Source organism: Sardina pilchardus, chromosome 23, assembly GCF_963854185.1.
Source record: "Sardina pilchardus chromosome 23, fSarPil1.1, whole genome shotgun sequence".
NCBI classification, from domain to species: Eukaryota; Metazoa; Chordata; class Actinopteri; order Clupeiformes; family Clupeidae; genus Sardina; species Sardina pilchardus.
The window spans coordinates 10,411,449-10,420,325 of NC_085016.1; the positions used below are offsets into that span (position 1 = coordinate 10,411,449).

General features: G+C 38.8%; 1 long non-coding RNA gene across 1 annotated transcript; it reads right to left on the reverse strand.

The window, feature by feature from the left end:
- Nucleotides 1-918: 918 nt before the first annotated feature.
- Nucleotides 919-7,308, reverse strand: LOC134071094 (uncharacterized). The gene is made up of 3 exons (XR_009937016.1): nt 7,256-7,308; nt 1,169-1,286; nt 919-1,076 (listed from the first exon to the last, which is right to left on the reverse strand). It is a non-coding gene; the product is annotated as an uncharacterized LOC134071094 (long non-coding RNA).
- Between the last annotated feature and the right edge of the window lie 1,569 nt (nt 7,309-8,877).

The following is an 8,877-nucleotide window of genomic DNA, read 5'->3' on the forward strand; positions in this document are numbered from 1 at the left end:
AAAGTGTTTTTCTGAATGAAAATACATCAACTAAGCCATGGAAGAAGTATTTTTCGTTGATTGCGCAGTACAGAGCTAGCACGGGCAAGAGCTACAGCCCAAAATAGCAAACAGTGGGATAGCATAGGGCTTGCAGCCATACGCTTTCAAATTCGCATTTTTAAGCCACTGACATTGCTCAAAACAGCGCCAAACCTCGTCAGCAGCTTGTTCTAGGTGTCTACACATAAAACGAAGCACCAATCAGTCTGTAAACTTTGGAATAGTTTGTATACACTAAGAATCAGTTTGAGAACGCAACCCAATCTGAACCACAGAAATGTCACGCAAGAATCATGGGAGCTATAAACCACTAACATTGCTCAAAACAGCGTCAAACCTCTTCAGAAGCTTGCTCTAGGTGTCTATACATAAAACGAAGCACCAACAACTTGGTTCACGAACCGACGTTTATAAAAGAAGACTTATGAACACTTACCCCTTACAGCTCCTCACGAAGGAAAGTCTGTGATTATAGAACGCAATGCTTCCGTGCGAGGTCTCGCATGACATTTCTGTGCTTCAGATAGGGTTGCTGTCTCGAACTGATTCTAAGTGTATACAAACTATTCCAAAGTTTACAGACTGATTGGTGCTTCGTTTTATGTGTAGACACCTAGAGCAAGCTGCTGACGAGGTTTGGCGCTGTTTTGAGCAATGTTAGTGGTTTAAAAAATGGGAGTTTGAAAGCGTGTGGCTGCAAGCCCAATGCTAACCCACTGTTTGCTATTTTGGGCTGTAGCTCTTGCCCGTGCTAGCTCTGTACTGCGTGATCAACGAAAAATATTTATTCCGTGGCTTAGTTGATGTATTTTCATTCAGAAAAACATTTTTTTTTTTTCAATTTTTGCCGGACTTACACTTTAAGGGAATAACATAGTTTAATATGAAAAAACGGTGAAGTGTTCCTTTAACATTTTACCACCAATGACGAACTGTCGTGCTGGGCTCGTCAGATGGCCGATGTAGACAAGCTCTGGCTGCGTCCTTGAAGACCCCTCATCATAAGCGCATAGGGAGGAGATGTTCGTCCAATGCTGAAATAAAGTGTACACATTTATTATACACATCATTCTGACCTGGAGCCTGTATTCATTATGTTCCTTCATGGTGCACGTACACGACATACCGGCACAAAGTTGATCAGGAAAGAATTCGCCGACTTCACACTGCATCAGGTTGAGGCTGATCCCAATCACTTTCTTGACTGTTGGTCCAGGGTCCAGCAGCTGGATAGAGCATTTTCACTGGAGAGGAGAAAGAAACAGACAAAAAGAAAAAAGATTAAATATATATTTTAAAATATCTACAGGGTACACAGATGATAGCAACAAATTGATCATGTGACATAAATCTATGCATTAAAATGCAATAAAATACTTACTTGAGCATACAATATATAATAATATTATTTCTAATGCTATAATATACACACACTAGGGCTTTTGCCCAAAAATCATATTCGAAGCTTGCTTCTTAATCAATATTCGAATATTCATAAATATTTTGACCACTTTATGCAAGCAGACTCTGCACTCAAGAGGGCAAGTTCCATTACAGCCCATGGAATAAGATAGTTAGCAAGGATAACCGTAAATTAAATGAGAACCTGTTACACAGATTCGCCTATGTTGACATCTTAAAAACATTGTCTTCTGCTGCAGACCTAGAGCAAGCGTTTCGTGTAGGGTAGTGGTGGTGGGGAAGGCAGGTGTTGTTTGGTCAGTGTAACCTACACGTAGGGGTGCTTCCAAATCCTGAACTAGCTTGCTTTACCGACCCATTTTATACAGTTTATTCACGCAAGGCAACACTTCACACAATTTCTGCCAACTGTAATAACCAGCTTAATTCAAAGTGCGTGAGCAGATGTTGCAGACAAGTGAGCTATCGTACCTAGCTAGCTTGCTAGTTGAGTAGCCTACACGAGAAGATAGCTGACTAACACGATTCTCAACTTCACCAGGCGTGAAAAAAGCTGAATTGAGAACAATGTTTACAAGCAGACACATTTACGTGAGATAATATCTCTAACAGGTTCGAATATTAGGCTGCTACACCCCCTGCTTAGCTCATTTAGCAAAACAAATAAGTTAGCTGCTCTAACGTTAGCAGTTAGCTGCTAACAGTCTTGTGTTGGGGGGACGCTGAGGCAAAGTCACCTGTGAGAGGTCGGGTTAAAGGGATATTCCGCCATTTTTGGAAGTACGCTCATTTTCCACCTCCCCTCGAGCAAAACAATCGATATTTACCTTGTTCCCCGTTCATCCAGCCATTCTGTGAGTCTGGCGATACAACTTTTAGCTTCAGCCTAGCATAGATCATTGAATCGGATTAGACCATTAGCTTCTCGCCTGCTAGCTTCATGTTTAAAAGTGACTAAGATTTCTGGTAATTTTTCCATTTAAAACGTGTCTCCTCTCAAGTTAGAAAGTGCAATAAGACCAACTGAAAATGAAACCTGGCGTTTTTCTAGGCTGATTTGACATGGAACTACACTCTCATCTGGCGTAATAATCAAGGCAATTTGCAGCTACTGGCACTACTACTGCTTGTTGTCTATGGGGACTATTTTCAGATGTCGCGTAAGATATCACTGCGCCTATGGTACGTTTGCAAGTTGCCTTGATTATTACGCCAGATGAGAGTGTAGTTCCATGTCAAATCAGCCTAGAAAAACGCCAGGTTTCATTTTCAGTTGGTCTTATTAGAGGGGATGCATCCCCTCTATTGAAATCCGGTCGCTTCTTATTATTACAGTGCATGGAAATGCACTGTATTGTTATTCCTAGGCTTTTTCTTTTTATTATTACAGTGCATGGAAATGCACTGTATTGATATTCCTTCGTTTTTTCTTTTTATTTTTATTTTTATTATTATTCTTCCAGGCCCTAATTTGACTCTAACCGCTTATCGTAGGAACTTGGTTCAAACTTTGTCACGTAGCTCTTGCATCAGATTTTCAGTCTATTACTTTTCATATTTCTACGACTTTCACTTTTGGAGATATGAAATAAAAACTAAACTTAATTTTGCCATAGACTTAACATTGGCTTTGTGACATCATAATTAGCTTTTAAAGAAATAGAATGGAATCAACTTTGCCAGTGTTCTATCACTAACTGCAGCAACTTCAATGGAACTTCTTCTCTGTGTGTCTCTCCATTGAACTGGATAGCTCACTTGTCATCCCCACTTTCTTTCACTTCTTTTTCTTCACTTCCTCTCACTTTCTCTATCACTCCCTCTATTTCTCCCAATTTCAATAACTTTTTAAAACTATATTTAAAATAACACTTTTTATAGCAAAGCAACCACTATAATTACTTAGTAACAACCTAGCAACCACTTCCATAATTACACCCTGGCAACCGCCTTAGCAACCCACTTGATTTCCCTAGCAACCAATGTGATTTCCCTAGCAACCAACCTAGTAACCACTTTTTATAGAATAGTAACCACTATATTTAGCCTAGCAACACTACAGTAATCACTTTAATTACCCTAGCATAATCCTAGCAATGACTTTCCATGCACTGGTATTTCCTTCAGGAAATGCTTTTCTAGTTTTTATTATTATTCTTCCAGGCCCTAATTTGACTCTAACCGCTTATTGTAGGAACTTGGTTCAAACTTTGTCACGTAGCTCTTGCATCAAAGTTTCGGCCTATTACTTTTCATATTTCTACGACTTTTACTTTTTGAAATATTGAATAAAAACTAAACTTAATTTTGCCATAGACTTAACATTGGCTTTGTGACATCATAATTAGCTTTTAAAGAAATAGAATGGAATCAACTTTGCCAGTGTTCTCTCACTGACTTCAGCAACTTCAATGGAACTTCTTCTCTGTGTGTCTCTCCATTGAACTGGATAGCTCACTTGTCATCCGCACTTTCTTTCACTTCTTTTTCTTCACTTCCTCTCACTTTCTCTATCACTCTCTCTATTTCTCCCAACTTCAATAACTTTTCAAAACTATATTTAAAATAACACTTTTTATAGCAAAGCAACCGCTATAATTACTTAGTAACAACCTAGCAACCACTTCCATAATGACACCCTGGCAACCACCTTAGCAACCAATGTGATTTCCCTAGCAACCAACGTGATTTCCCTAGCAACCAACCTAGTAACCACTTTTTATAGAATAGTAACCACTTTAATTAGCCTAGCAACACCTTAGTAATCACTTTAAGTAGCCTACCCTAACATAATCCTTGCAATGACTTTCCATGCACTGGTATTTCCTTCAGGAAATGCTTTTCTAGTTTTTACAGTGCATGGAAATGCACTGTATTGATATTCCTTCGTTTTTTCTTTTTATTTTTATTTTTATTATTATTCTTCCAGGCCCTAATTTGACTCTAACCGCTTATCGTAGGAACTTGGTTCAAACTTTGTCACGTAGCTCTTGCATCAAATTTTCAGTCTATTACTTTTCATATTTCTATGACTTTTACTTTTTGAGATATGAAATAAAAACTAAACTTAATTTTGCCATAGACTTAACATTGGCTTTATGACATCATAATTAGCTTTTAAAGAAATAGAATGGAATCAACTTTGCCAGTGTTCTCTCACTGACTTCAGCAACTTCAATGGAACTTCTTCTCTGTGTGTCTCTCCATTGAACTGATTAGCTCACTTGTCATCCACTTTCTTTCACTTCTTTTTCTTCACTTCCTCTCACTTTCTCTATCACTCTCTCTATTTCTTCCAATCTCAATAACTTTTTAAAACTATATTAAAATAACCATTTTTATAGCAAAGCAACCACTATAATTACTTAGTAACAACCTAGCAACCACTTCCATAATGACACCCTGGCAAACACCTTAGCAACCAATTTGATTTCCCTTGCAACCAACGTGATTTCCCTAGCAACCAACCTAGTAACCACTTTTTATAGAATAGTAACCACTTTATTTAGCCTAGCAACACCTTAGTAATCACTTTAAGTACCCTAGCATAATCCTTGCAATGACTTTCCATGCACTGGTATTTCCTTCAGGAAATGCTTTTCTAGTTATTATTATTCTTCCAGGCCCTAATTTGACTCTAACCGCTTATCTTAGGAACTTGGTTCAAACTTTGTCACGTAGCTCTTGCATCAAATTTTCAGTCTATTACTTTTCATATTTCTATGACTTTTACTTTTTGAGATATGAAATAAAAACTAAACTTAATTTTGCCATAGACTTAACATTGGCTTTGTGACATCATAATTAGCTTTCAAAGAAATAGAATGGAATCAACTTTGCCAGTGTTCTCTCACTGACTTCAGCAACTTCAATGGAACTTCTTCTCTGTGTGTCTCTCCATTGAACTGGATAGCTCACTTGTCATCCCCACTTTCTTTCACTTCTTTTTCTTCACTTCCTCTCACTTTCTCTGTCACTCTCTCTACTTCTCCCAATTTCAATAACTTTTTAAAACTATATTTAAAATAACACTTTTTATAGCAAAGCAACCACTATAATTACTTAGTAACAACCTAGCAACCACTTCCATAATGACACCCTGGCAACCACCTTAGCAACCGACGTGGTTTCCCTAGCAACCAACGTGATTTCCCTAGCAACCAACCTAGTAACCACTTTTTATAGAATACTAACCACTTTATTTAGCCTAGCAACACCGTAGTAATCACTTTAAGTACCCTAGCATAATCCTTGCAATGACTTTCCATGCACTGGTATTTCCTTCAGGAAATGCTTTTCTAGTTTTTATTATTATTATTCTTCCAGGCCCTAATTTGACTTGAACCTCTTATCGTAGGAACTTGGTTCAAACTTTGACACGTAGCTCTTGCATCAAATTTTCAGTCTATTACTTTTCATATTTCTATGACTTTTACTTTTTGAAATATTAAATAAAAACTAAACTTAATTTTGCCATAGACTTAACATTGGCTTTGTGACATCATAATTAGCTTTTAAAGAAATAGAATGGAATCAACTTTGCCAGTGTTCTCTCACTGACTTCAGCAACTTCAATGGAACTTCTTCTCTGTGTGTCTCTCCATTGAACTGGATAGCTCACTTGTCATCCCCACTTTCTTTCGCTTCTTTTTCTTCACTTCCTCTCACTTTCTCTATCACTCTCTCTATTTCTTCCAATTTTGATAACTTTTCAAAACTATATTTAAAATAACACTTTTTATAGCAAAGCAACCACTATAATTACTTAGTAACAACCTAGCAACCACTTCCATAATGACACCCTGGCAACCACCTTAGCAACCAATTTGATTTCCCTAGCAACCAACGTGATTTCCCTAGCAACCAACCTAGTAACCACTTTTTATAGAATCGTAACCACTTTATTTAGCCTAGCAACACCTTAGTAATCACTTTAAGTACCCTAGCATAACCCTTGCAATGACTTTCCATGCACTGGTATTTCCTTCAGGAAATGCTTTTCTAGTTATTATTATTATTCTTTTTACCTTTTTGTGCGCGCTATTCAGCCCGAACCGCTTAACGTACAAACTTGGTTGAAACACCGTTCTGTAGATCTTCCAAATATCTACTAGACAATCTATTTTACATTTTTGAGAAGTTTATACTTTTTGAGATATTTGTAATTAAAAGTGTATTTTCCCCCCATAGACTTTAATGGAGAATGTGATGTCATAATGAGCCAGAACTCTCAGTTCCCAGTCTAGTTAGAACACTGCCCTGTGAATCCAACTGTCACTTTTAATCAAAGATTCTAGAACAGAGTTCCACTTTAGAATGTTTGGCTTTAAGCATCTCTCTCTCTCTCCCTGAACTACACATCCTATTGAAGTGTTTCCTGTGTGTCAAAATAAAAGTCTACCCAACAGATTGCATCCCCTCGTGTAATTCCTTGGGAATTGCATTTCTAGTTGCACTTTCTAACTTGAGAGGAGACACGTTTTAAATGGAAAAATTACCAGAAATCTTAGTCACTTTTAAACATGAAGCTAGCAGGCGAGAAGCTAATGGTCTAATCCGATTCAATGATCTATGCTAGGCTGAAGCTAAAAGTTGTATCGCCAGACTCACAGAATGGCTGGATGAACGGGAACAAGGTAAATATCGATTGTTTTGCTCGAGGGAAGGTGGAAAATGAGCGTATTTCCAAAAATGGCGGAATATCCCTTTAAGCCTAACTTATAGCTTATTGGGCACTTTTAATCACTTATGTCTACAATTGAAAGATAAACACACAAAATGATCCACTCACCTGTCCATTTTATTGGTCCTTTCAACCGTGAATGATTCCTGCTGGACCATTGCTGCTGGTGAGATGTTGTTTCGTTGAAATGTCGTTGGACGAAAAAAAACTTGGCTCTAGGCGTTTTGTGATTGGTCTTTATGTTGACACATTATTTTGTGTTGTAGAAGTTAAATCATGCAACACAATATTTGCAAAAAATTACACAACATGTGTTATTTGGCTTTCTACACATTGAATGTGTAAGAAAACAACACATTCTTTCTAAGAGTGTAGAATGAGGAGTAAGTAAAGTAAGCAAGTAAAACCCCCATTCATTTGACATTGTGCTGATCCTGCTGACCTCACAGTGGAAGTTCCAGAAAGAGGAACCGGTTGGGCTTTCCAAGATTTCACAAGCAGACCAGGCAGAAATCTGGAGAAGTTCTGAGGGGCTGCAATCAATGAGCAATGAGGGGCTGCAATCAGTAGGCAGTCACATGAGCAGCTGAGGTAACATCATGGGTAACATATATAACATACGACTGGCAGTCTGTGTGGAAGTCATTTTCAAAAGGCAGGCTGCTGCACCAAACTGAGATTTTTGTGACGTGACGTGACGTGACGTGACGTGACGTGACGTGACGTGACGTGAGTAGCCTACCTAAACTCAGTGCTTTGGAGATACTGTGTCTTTGGCCTACTGTGAGATTTTAGCAGAAGTGGAAAACTCCAGATTTGAAAAGTAAAAGTCCGATCATGTTTTTGTTCTACCTGTGCACTTAGCCAAGGTGATCTCATCAGTTAGATGCTCTGCCTGAAGAGTTATGCTAATTTTCCACCTCTGAATTTTAGTAATTTCTTAATGGCTTCCATTGTTTTAATTGCTTTTTTTTTGTACATATTTTGGTACGTATGTATGGGAGTTATGCGTTTTGGTGATTTTCTGTAGCCTAAGCTTGGGTGATTTTGGTAATTGCTCTAAGGTACACTGGTTTTCACCTTGATATAACCTTTAGGCCTACGAAGTAAACGTTCACCTAGCATACAGTAGCCATCAAGCTTCAAGCTTCAAGTGTCAAGCTTCTTTTTGGCAGTTTGCAAACACACAATCTACTATTATAGCTCTTTGGAAGTTTTTGCCTGTTAATCCTTCACCTCACCTCACGTGGCCCTCAACTGTTGCAAACTAACCGCATCTTCTTCCCTGTGTGTGTGTGTGTGTGTGTGTGTGTTTGTAGACCGAAGCAACTTCTGATCATCATGCGTCTGGTCTTCAGTCTTGCTCTTCTGGTGCTCTCTGTCAGCTTTGGTATGTCTGTTCCGTAGTCATACATTTGACACCGTACACACACTCACACAATACATAGTGCAAACTCTAATCACACAATTCAACTATGATTGTCTAACTATGATTGTCTAATCCCACTGTTTCAGGCGACGCTCTGAAGTGTAACCTGTGTGTGAGTAAGGGCGACTCCTGTGTGCCCTCCACGCAGTCGTGCCCGCCCTACATGGACGCGTGCGGCAGCGTGTTGTACATCTCCCCGCCGCTGGGCATCACCCGCAGCTGCATGAACATGGCCACGTGCCAGACCTTCGCACAGATGCCGAACGTGGCCGCTATCTGCTGCAGCACCGACCTCTGCAAC